This window comes from Colias croceus, chromosome Z (assembly GCF_905220415.1).
Source record: "Colias croceus chromosome Z, ilColCroc2.1".
Taxonomy (NCBI): Eukaryota; Metazoa; Arthropoda; class Insecta; order Lepidoptera; family Pieridae; genus Colias; species Colias croceus.
The window spans coordinates 15,545,777-15,557,835 of NC_059568.1; positions in this window are offsets into that span (position 1 = coordinate 15,545,777).

Consider the following 12,059-nt stretch of genomic DNA (forward strand, 5'->3'; position numbering starts at 1 on the left):
TCTGTGTCTGTGTCAGCGTCTGTGTCTGTGTCGGTGTCAGTGTCTGTGTCTGTATCTGGTGTCTGTGTCTGTATCTGTGTCTGTGTCGGTGTCTGTGTCTGTGTCGGTGTCTGTGTCGGTGTCTGTGTCGGTGTCTATATCTGTGTCTGTGTCGGTGTCTGTGTCTGTGTCCGAGTCTTTGTCTGTGTCTGTGTCGGCGTCAGTGTCTGTGTCTGTGTCTGAGTCTGTGTCTGTGTCGGTGTCTGTGTCTGTGTCTGTGTCTGAGTCTGTGTCTGATTCTGTGTCTGTGTCTGTGTCGGTGTCTGTGTCTGTGTCTGTGTCTGTGTCAGCGTCTGAGTCTGTGTCTGTGTCTGTGTCTGTGTCTGTGTCAGTGTCTGTGTCTGTGTCTGTGTCGGTGTCGGTGTCTGTGTCTGTATCTAAGTCTGTGACTGTGTCTGTATCAGCGTCTGTATCTGTCTGTGTCTGTGTCTGTGTCTGGGTCTTTGTCTGTGTCTGTGTCGGCGTCAGTGTCTGTGTCTGTGTCTGAGTCTGTGTCTGTGTCGGTGTCTGTGTCTGTGTCGGTGTCTGTGTCTGAGTCTGTGTCAGTGTCTGAGTCTGTTTCTGTGTCAGTGTCTGTGTCGGTGTCTGTGTCTGTGTCTGTGTCTGTGTCGGTGTCTGTGTCTGTGTCTGTGTCTGTGTCTGTGTCGGTGTCTGTATCTGTGTCTGTGTCCGTGTCTGTGTCTGAGTCTGTGTCGGTGTCAGTGTCTGTGTCGGTGTCTGTGTCTGTGTCTGAGTCTGTGTCTGTGTCTGTGTCGGTGTCTGTGTCTGTGTCTGTGTCTGTGTCTGAGTCTGTGTCTGTGTCTGATTCTGTGTCTGTGTCTGTGTCTGTGTCTGTGTCGGTGTCTGTGTCTGTGTCGGTGTCTGTGTCTGTTTCTGTGTCTGTGTCTGTGTCTGTGTTGGTGTCTGTGTCTGTGTCGGTGTCTGAGTCTGTTTCTGTGTCAGTGTCTGTGTCTGTGTCAGCGTCTGTGTCTGTGTCGGTTAGGGCATGCACCCGGGTTTACCCGGTTCCGAAAAACCCGGGTAAACCCGGGTTTTTTGAAGATCTTGAGAACCGGGTCTGAATAGCTTGAAACCCGGTTCTCCCGGTTCCGACCAAAATATTAAAATATAAAGTATTATTTATATTTTGCTGCAACGTCAGACTCACGTGCATCGCGAATTTTCGTGCCACGCCTCAAGCGTGGCTCTGATTGGTTGTCTAACCTTAGATGCTATAAGTTTCCTACGGATGTATTACCAAAAAAAATTAGGCTTCAAAAATGACAAAAAATAGGCTACTGAAATATTTTCATTAGATTTGTCGTGAATTTGAAATGCTATTTCATTACTTAATGATCTAAGGTTTCATAATATATTGATCCTGTCATGTTTTTGTTTTTGGTATCAAGCTGAAATTTATATCGAATACTCAAGTCTTCGGTCCCTTGATGCTGTAAAAAAGTCAAACTCACAAGCCAACGCATCAAAAGATACAGACGTAAATGCTGTAAATTTTCGAAAATTTCGACATTCGCATGGGACTCTAAACCTACAGGGTACTTCTCATGAACACAGAGCCTCTAAATTTGGTAAAAGTAACGTCTTATAACACAGATAAATAAAAAATTGCTAGAAACATATATTTTCAAAATAAAAAATAGGTTCGGAGCGCGAGTCCGACTCGCACTTGGCCGGTTTTTTGCTTTACAGTTTACAGTCATGGGCGTAGCTAGCCATGGGCTCAAGGTGGGGCAACAATAAAAAAATAATATGTAACTAGCAACTGTATGTACCCAAAGTCATATCCAGGTCTTCGAACCTCAAATGCCGGTGGCACGGCCGGCGGCGCAGCACGGCCGGCGGCTGCGCCGCCGGCATTTGCGAAGGCATTTGCGAAGGCATTTGCGAAGGCATTTGCGAAGGCATTTGCGAGGGCATTTGCGAAGGCATTTGCGAGGGCATTTGCGAGGGCATTTGCAAGGGCATTTGCGAAGGCATTTGCGTAGGCATTTGCGAACGCGCCTGCGAACGCGCCTGCGAACGCGCCTGCGAACGCGCCTGCGAACGCGCCTGCGAACGCGCCTGCGAACGCGCCTGCGAACGCGCCTGCGAACGCGCCTGCGAACGCGCCTGCGAACGCGCCTGCGAACGCGCCTGCGAACGCGCCTGCGAACGCGCCTGCGAACGCGCCTGCGAACGCGCTGCGAACGCGCCTGCGAACGCGCCTGCGAACGCGCCTGCGAACGCGCCTGCGAACGCGCCTGCGAACGCGCCTGCGAACGCGCCTGCGAACGCGCCTGCGAACGCGCCTGCGAACGCGCCTGCGAACGCGCCTGCGAACGCGCCTGCGAACGCGCCTGCGAACGCGCCTGCGAACGCGCCTGCGAACGCGCCTGCGAACGCGCCTGCGAACGCGCCTGCGAACGCGCATGCGAACGCGCCTGCGAACGCGCCTGCGAACGCGCCTACGAACGCGCCTGCGCGAACGCGCTTGCGAACGCGCCTGCGAACGCGCCTGCGAACGCGCCTACGAACGCGCCTGCGAACGCGCTTGCGAACGCGCTTGCGAACGCGCTTGCGAACGCGCTTGCGAACGCGCTTGCGAAAGCGCCTGCGAACGCGCCTGCGAACGCGCCTGTGAACGCGCCTGCGAACGCGCCTGCGAACGCGCCAGCGCGAACGCGCTTGCGAACGCGCTTGCGAACGCGCTTGCGAACGCGCTTGCGAACGCGCTTGCGAACGCGCTTGCGAACGCGCTTGCGAACGCGCTTGCGAACGCGCTTGCGAAAGCGCCTGCGAACGCGCCTGCGAACGCGCCTGCGAACGCGCCTGCGAACGCGCCTGCGAACGCGCTTGCGAACGCGCCTGCGAACGCGCCTGCGAACGCGCCTGCGAACGCGCCTGCGAACGCGCCTGCGAACGCGCCTGCGAACGCGCCTGCGCGAACGCGCTTGCGAACGCGCTTGCGAACGCGCTTGCGAACGCGCTTGCGAACGCGCTTGCGAGCGCGCTTGCGAACGCGCTTGCGAACGCGCTTGCGAAAGCGCCTGCGAACGCGCCTGCGAACGCGCCTGCGAACGCGCCTGCGAACGCGCCTGCGAACGCGCCTGCGAACGCGCCTGCGAACGCGCCTGCGAACGCGCCTGCGCGAACGCGCTTGCGAACGCGCTTGCGAACGCGCTTGCGAACGCGCTTGCGAACGCGCTTGCGAACGCGCTTGCGAACGCGCTTGCGAACGCGCTTGCGAACGCGCTTGCGAAAGTGCCTGCGAACGCGCCTGCGAACGCGCCTGCGAACGCGCCTGCGAACGCGCCTGCGAACGCGCCTGCGAACGCGCCTGCGAACGCGCCTGCGAACGCGCCTGCGAACGCGCCTGCGAACGCGCCTGCGAACGCGCCTGCGAACGCGCCTGCGAACGCGCCTGCGAACGCGCCTGCGCGAACGCGCCTGCGCGAACGCGCTTGCGAACGCGCTTGCGAACGCGCTTGCGAACGCGCTTGCGAACGCGCTTGCGAACGCGCTTGCGAACGCGCTTGCGAACGCGCTTGCGAAAGCGCCTGCGAACGCGCCTGCGAACGCGCCTGCGAACGCGCCTGCGAACGCGCCTGCGAACGCGCCTGCGAACGCGCCTGCGAACGCGCCTGCGAACGCGCCTGCGAACGCGCCTGCGAACGCGCCTGCGAACGCGCCTGCGAACGCGCCTGCGAACGCGCCTGCGAACGCGCCTGCGAACGCGCCTGCGAACGCGCCTGCGAACGCGCCTGCGAACGCGCCTGCGAACGCGCCTGCGAACGCGCCTGCGAACGCGCCTGCGAACGCGCCTGCGAACGCGCTTGCGAACGCGCTTGCGAACGCATTTGCGAAGCGGCATCTTCTTTACCTTGAAAACTTTTTTATAACACTCACTTTATTCTGTGTAATATTTTCTGAAAGTTTTTTTTTCTAAGGCCCATATTTTTTTGAGTTGTAACTCACGTGACACGTTCTTTAGAACGTGAAACTTAAAACAAAATTGAAATTGGATAAAATAGTGGGGTAACTAACTGTACTACACTCATTTTTCTTACAGCTTATGTAACATAGAAGCCTCAGCTATTTTCTTTTTTCGTGTGTAATTCGTTATTCGAATTATTCTTATTCAAAACACCTTATTGTTCACCTACCACATCACGAAATAGATCCAAAATGTGTCCCTATCTTCAGCCGTTTGGTCGCTGGGCGTATGACAATTATTTGTTAATCAGTCATTGTAGAGGTAAATAATACTAATGTTTTGATCTCATTTTCTGTGTCGACTGTCGACTTTCGAGAATCGAGTGTGAATTTTCTTACGGATATTAAGCTTAGTAGTTAGTACCTGGATAATTCAATTTTTAGATTTAGTTAGGTACCTTCCAGGTCAAAGCCTGGGTGGGGCAAGCGCCCCACCCTGCCCCACCGTGGCTACGCCCATGTTTACAGTTAATGAATAAGGTTTAAGTTTATAGGTGATATTATGATAACAAGGTACTTTTATAAGACTGATAAATAAAGAGAAGTATTGAAATTTTGTTTCTTTATTAATTTAATAAAATAAGGGTTCATACGCACTATGCGGGTAGCCGCATTGCGGGTAGCCGTCCGGCTGACCGCAGGATGCGGTTGCGAATGCGGCCAGCCGGACGGCTACCCGCATAGTGCGGTTGAAGAACCGTTGCGATTTGCGGTCATGTCGATCCATTTCAAAGATGGAAATGGAAGAAGTTGCAGCTATTTACTACATTTACACACGTTACGTATAGAAGAAAAGCAAAGAAAGAAGTACTGGGTGCATCCTTATTTGCAAACACGAGATGAGAGCAAGCATTTTGCAACCACGTGCACACACTCACTCAATGGCGGGCAGCCGCAGACTGAACCGCACAGTGCGTATAGCAACCGTCCGGCTGGCCGTCACTCGGGCCGCAGCTCTCCGAGCAACCGAGCGGTCTGCGGGTAGCCGCATCGCAGTGCGCATAGAAATGAATATTACGTACATAATTGTGCTTGCGGTCAGCCGGACGGCTACCCGCAACGCGGCTACCCGCATAGTGCGTATGAACCCGACACAAGCCGCGTAAAATAAAAGGCCCATCAGGTACTTTTACAGTAACTTTTGTTTAATTTCGTTTTTTTTCCGAGGTATTATAAAAGAACCGGGTAACCCGGTTCTACCCGGTTCTGAGCTCGATTTGGAACCGGGTTTCAGAAACTTGGAACCGGACTCGGTTCTGCATGCCCTAGTGTCGGTGTCTGTGTCTATGTCTGAGTCTGTTTCTGTGTCAGTGTCTGTGTCTGTGTCTGTGTCGGTGTCTGTGTCAGCGTCTGTGTCTGTGTCTGTGTCTGTGTCAGTGTCAGTGTCAGTGTCTGTGTCTGTGTCAGTGTCGGTGTCTGTGTTTGTGTCTGTGTCTGTGTCTGTGTCTGAGTCTGTGTCTGTGTCTGTGTCTGTGTCTGATTCTGTGTCTGTGTCTGATTCTGTGTCTGTGTCTGTGTCTGTGTCTGAGTCTGTGTCTGTGTCTGTAGTGGTGTCTGTGTCGGTGTCTGTCTGTGTCTGTGTCTGTGTCAGCGTCTGTGTCTGTGTCTGTGTCTGAGTCTGTGTCTGAGTCTGTTTCTGTGTCAGTGTCTGTCTGTGTCTGTGTCTGTGTCTGTGTCGGTGTCTGTGTCTGAGTCTGTGTCTGTGTCTGTGTCTGTGTCTGTGTCGGTGTCGGTGTCGGTGTCTGTGTCTGAGTCTGTGTCTGTGTCAGCGTCTGTGTCTGTGTCTGTGTCGGTGTCTGTGTCTGTCTCTGTGTCTGTGTCTGTGTTGGTGTCTGTGTCTGTGTCTGTGTCGGTGTCTGTCTGTGTCTGTGTCTGTGTCAGCGTCTGTGTCTGTGTCGGTGTCGGTGTCTGTGTCTGTGTCGGTGTCGGTGTCGGTGTCTGTGTCAGCGTCTGTGTCTGTGTCTGTGTCGGTGTCGGTGTCTGTGTCGGTGTCGGTGTCTGTGTCTGTGTCGGTGTCTGTGTCGGTGCCGGTGTCGGTGTCTGTGTCTGTGTCGGTGTCGGTGTCGGTTTCTGTGTCTGTGTCGGTGTCTGTGTCGGTGTCTGTGTCGGTGTCGGTGTCGGTGTCTGTGTCTGTGTCGGTGTCTGTGTCTGTGTCTGTGTCTGTGTCTGTGTCTGTGTCAGTGTCAGTGTCTGTGTCAGTGTCTGTGTCTGTGTCTGTGTCTGTGCCTGTGTCTGTGTCTGTGTCTGTGTCGGTGTCTGCGTCTGTGTCTGGTTCTGTGTCTGTGTCTGTGTCTGTGTCGGTGTCGGTGTCGGTGTCGGTGTCTGTGTCTGTGTCTGTGTCTGTGTCTCTGTCTGTGTCTGTGTCTGTGTCTGTGTCTGTGTCGGTGTCTGTGTCGGTGTCGGTGTCTGTGTCTGTGTCGGTGTCTGTGTCGGTGGTCGGTCAGCCACATATTTTGACTAAGGAGTAGAGTTTGTGAATTTAGGCCTTGTAGAGTTAGGGCGTGTAGTGTTTAGAAGCTTGGCTCTACATTAGATCTGATAACTTTTTGACAGTGCGAGTCATATGGGTGAGCCTGCATGGGTTGGCAACATTTTACATGAAAATGTTTTTGGCGGGATTTCATTTCTTTTTGTAAGTTGTTTGTAACAAAAAAATTTTATATTTTTTTCTTCTTTTTTTGGGGTGTATTTCTTGCACATCAGAGACGCCTTTTTTATAGCCCACTCTCTTATTTTTTCTTATTCTTAATTTTTTTTTTTATTTTTAGCTACTGTGTGGACGTAAGAGGCAGGAGACGTTCGCAACACTTCTATTCATATTTATATGATCTGATCTGAAGTAATGTCTCGATATATCTTGCATGTCGATTAAATTTTTAAATATTTTTTTTTAACAAGGAGTACCTATACATATATATATCTAGGGGAACCAAGTTTTAGATTATTATATTAGACCTCTAGCGTCATCAAAATTTAATCTGGGGGCACGGTAGTGCCCCCGCCAAGACGAGCCAAGCGAACAAGCGACGGGCACTACCTACCTTTTCTCGAAGCGCTTCGACGTTTTTTTGAACCCTCATAACTTGGGTTTGGATTATGCTAGATCAACAAAATTTTCGGGATATATTGTCAATAGCGGACTTATTGAACTTAATAAGTTTTAATGACATTAGCTTTTATACTTCAGATTTTATTTATATCTAAAAAACGCTAATTTCGTCACTGACTCACTGATGATCATCAAAATTCTTATGGTATTTCCTAATGTCCTAGAAAGCTGAAATTTTGTATGTAAGCTAGTATTAGCACACAAACAACAAAAAAATTATAAAACTTGTAACTTTCCTCCCCCATCCCCTTAAACTAGGGGATGGGAGATTGTATGAGACCTGTAATTTTAAATTAAATTTTGATGACGCTAGAGGTCTAATCTAATAATCTAAAACTTGGTTCCCCTAGATATATATATGTTTGTTAAAAAAAAAATTAAAAGTTTAATCGACATATAAAATTTTGTTACAAACAACTTACAAAAAGAAATGAAATCCCACCAAAAACATTTTCATGTAAAATGTTGCCAAGACGAGCCCATATGACTCGCACTGTCAAAAAGTTATCAGATCTCATGTAGAGCCAAGCTTCTAACACTACACGCCCTAACTCTACAAGACCTCACTCCACAAACTCTACACCTTAGTCAAAATATGTGGCTTGGCCGTTCGTTACTACAAGAACTATTGTATAACACAAAAGTTATGATCAGTGAATTAATTTTTCACCTTACGCCGATGTGAATGTAGCGAAATGGCCAAGCCACATATTTTGACTAAGGTGTAGAGTTTGTGAAGTGAGGCCTTGTAGAGTTAGAGCGTGTAGTGTTAGAAGCTTGGCTCTACATGAGATCTGATAACTTTTTGACAGTGCGAGTCATATGGGCTCGTCTTGGCAACATTTTACATGAAAATGTTTTTGGTGGGATTTAAAATTACAGGTCTCATACAAACTCCCATCCCCTAGTTTAAGGGGTTGGGGGATGAAAGTTACAAGTTTTATAATTTTTTTGTTGTTTGTGTGCTAATACTAGCTTACATACAAAATTTCAGCTTTCTAGGACATTAGGAAATACCTTAAGAATTTTGATGATCATCAGTGAGTCAGTGACGAAATTAGCGTTTTTTAGATATAAATAAAATCTGAAATATAAAAGCTAATGTAATTAAAACTTAATATGTTCAATAAGTCCGCTATTGACAATATATCCCGAAAATTTTGTTGATCTAGCATAATCCAAACCCAAGTTATGAGGGTTCAAAAAAACGTCGAAGCGCTTCGAGAAAAGATAGGTAGTGCCCGTGCGCTTCGCTTTCTTCTTTGGCTAGTCTTGGCGGGGGCACTACCGTGCCCCCAGATACATTGAGATTAACTTTGCATGCGTTTTCTAACAATATTATATTGCATTCTATTGATTTCTTGGCTCCGTGTTTGTGCATTTAAGAAAGCCATACCTACTAGTGTTTGTCCAACGCCATCTATGCTAACTTTAAAAAATATGCGTAAAGCAAGCCTTAACACGCTGTGCACTGCACAGCCTCCAAACGGTTTCCGAGAATTATTCACATTTCACGGAATTGTAATCACAGCATTCCGAGAAACGTCTGCATTCTGCAATAAATACGCAGTAGGATTGGTGAATATTATTTATTTATTTATTATTTATGTATAGGGATGTTTTATCCATTTCAAGTTAGTTCAATACCAGCGTATTGAGTTGTTGTGTGACGCTATGCAATGTTTACGTCTCTATGCTTTCGTAAATTAATAGATACGTAAGCGAAATAGTGTAGGTGGTTTTACAACACTCAGAGGTCCTTGCACTCCGAACCGTGCGTATCGTAGTAGGATAATGAGGGGGGTTCTAACCCCAACGTGACGTCACCCATTCAGAAACTAACACAAAGGGCGAGGCAGAGAGCTCGCGCATGCGCTTCTCTGCTTAAAAATGTGTATACATATAAATATCTAAATATATCTATAGCCTAATCGACTTAAAATGAAGACACGAGAATCCAGATCTGTTTCAAATACCACAAAGAAAACAACTTAAAAATCGATTCTTGGACTGAATTAATGTCTAAACAACAAGAAATATTTTTTTCAAAAACCATGAATTTATCCGAAATTATAGTATAATTGGTATCGTAGAACCTACCTCACAAAGCGGCTAGGCTATAGTCGCCGCTTGTTCTTTAAAAAATGTGTTTAAAACTCTGAGTGCCTTTTAGTGTTTTAGTGTTATGGATTACTGATATTGGATGCCTTATATTATGCAGATTGTGGTAAGATTAATGAAACTATTTCCCTTTTATAGCCCAGAGCATCAACAGCATTGCGGTATTTTTATTGGATTTTCCTATCAAGATATCGCACGAATGTTTTTCTAAAACCTAATAATAGTCAAGTTTTTTATGTTACATTTTGTTTATATATCGTGTTCCTAGCTTGTCTTTCATTTTAAAAGAGAACAGCTTACGCAATTCGAGGTTACCTAACCTCAAACCTGCGTATTTTAGGTTATATCAAACGTCAAGGTGATCGCAGTAGTTTACGTGCAAATTTTAAAATTAAAGCAAAATATAAATAGTAACGTACGTTATGAACATTTTTGTAGTAATTTTGGTAGTAAATATTGTCATAATTTATTCGCAAGAAATTCGGAAATTTATTGTAGACAGTATACCTATTAATTATATAAAGTGTATTTTTATGGATAGATGCATAGTTTTTGAATGTATACTTTTTATATTTCTTAGCTAGCTGACCTAATTTGCACGTTTGAAGTTTTTCGTATTTGCGACTATATTCCCTTCGCATAAGGTTGTAAGCGTTGCTCGCAAAATATTATATAAATTATGAATTGCGAGTTGAAACACGTATATATATAATTTATATAAGCTCTTGACATAGAATACGCTAGTCATTGTCTTAGTTGAATAAAATAAACGTTATGAAAAATTAAATAAATATGTTTCTGACTCTCTATTGCATAACACATTTGTTTTTAATATAATTTCAATTACGCATAACCACAGAGAATCCTAGAATATGTATTTTATTTCCGAGAAATGTTAGCAATGTTTTAATAGCCGATATTCCGAGAAATTGGTGCGCGGATTTTCAAATTGCATGCCTATATTGTTGACTTTAGAGATTTACGGTTAAACTAATAAAATGTCAGCTAAAATGCAATGTTGTATTATAGAGCTAAGGTCTAAAATAAATAGAATATATAATCTATAAATAGTTTAATTGGTTGTCTAAGAAGCTACTCAGAAGGATCGCTGCTACGAGGTAGCAAAGTGTATTTTGGCTAATAAATTCAAACTTTTCTATACGTAGTCGGTACTCGGTACCTATTATGAATGAATGAATGAATGAATGAAAAAAAATTAGATAATAATGCTATTTCTTTGTCCTATTGGCATTCATTAACAACAAGAAATTGCTCATTTTCCTTGCCAAAACATTTACAAAATAATAAAACCTGTAAATCAACTGAAATAATTTATCTAATGATCTCAAACATACCATATTTAGTTAATCATACTTTCATCTTCCTTTAAAACCTTTTAAATACAATTATTAAAATAAAATAACAAAAATCGATACAAAAATATAATTTTCGTGTCTGCATGCGAACTAACTGCATGCTTAAAGCCTATTTGATGAAAGTAGGTTGTTACACGTCAAATGAATCGATATAATAATGACTACTTATCATAAAAGTGTGCTACTTAAATTGTTGGTCTGTAAATAATTACAGCCTGTCGTTCGAATGCGCGCCAAGTTCTTCGTATTATTTTCCTTTTCTTTTATTCATAATAAAAGAATATTAAAACGTGGACTAAGTGTGTATGTACATAACTTTGTTATCAGCAATTGATAATTTCTATCGACTCTTTATTAAGTAGTAGGCAATATCTTTGAAAGTTGTCTATGTCATATTAATGTATTGTAAAAAATATAACTATTCTTTTATGTTATTAAAAGATTAAGAATATTGAGACAACATTTTATGAAATCGGAATACCGACGGTAAATATTATTTTACTACAACTACTTATTACTACTACTTTTACGATTTGACGACTCAAGATGATATTGAGAACTGCAAAAGAAAGTCCAGTTTAATCTATCGATGTAGGAATTTGAAATAAGGTAAGGAAATAGTTAACAAGTTACCAATGCACAACAATTATTTAAAAAAGTATATACCTACTTTATATTTTATAGTTTATAGTTACACGTAACTATATAGTTAGGTACCTATTTATCATAATCCGAGATTAGCAGTGAAACTCTTCATTAAAAATATACTGAAAAAGACATTCCAAAGTTCTTACGATATAAATTATCAAACAATAATTAACAAAGTTCTGTTACTAAACTTTACCAAACTTATGTTCGTACATCTATAATAACAGTTATCCACGTAGAAAATGCTCAGATTTATGTTACCTTACCTAAATACTCTAATTTTCCACTAACTCAAATATTAAAGTTAGTAAACCTTAAGTACTTTATAAAGATAAGATAGTTATTAGCAAGTTAATAACAGCCTTGCCATAATAACTAACGTATATTTAAAAATATATTATTATTCTCTATTATACAATAAATTAATTGGAGATATTACTTGAAGTTTTTCATAAAGCAAAATCATAATAAAATATGTACAGCGTGAGACGCTTTAAAAAGAGACGCGCATTGAAAAATATATTTCCCTTCATATTTTTAATAAAATTTCTTATATTTTAATTTCACTTACGTCTGTGCGAATATATACGCTAATGGCTAATAATTTATGTAACTACATAAGACTTCTATTGATCTATTTTCATGAAAACCGCAGTTACATACGTAGCTATCAATGTTTCTTTTATTTCCGTGTACTTATTACGTACTCATGTGATTACACAATACATAAACCTTAACATTGGTCATGCGTATGTGTTTCACTAATACCTAGGTAAAGTCAGCATGGAGACAGA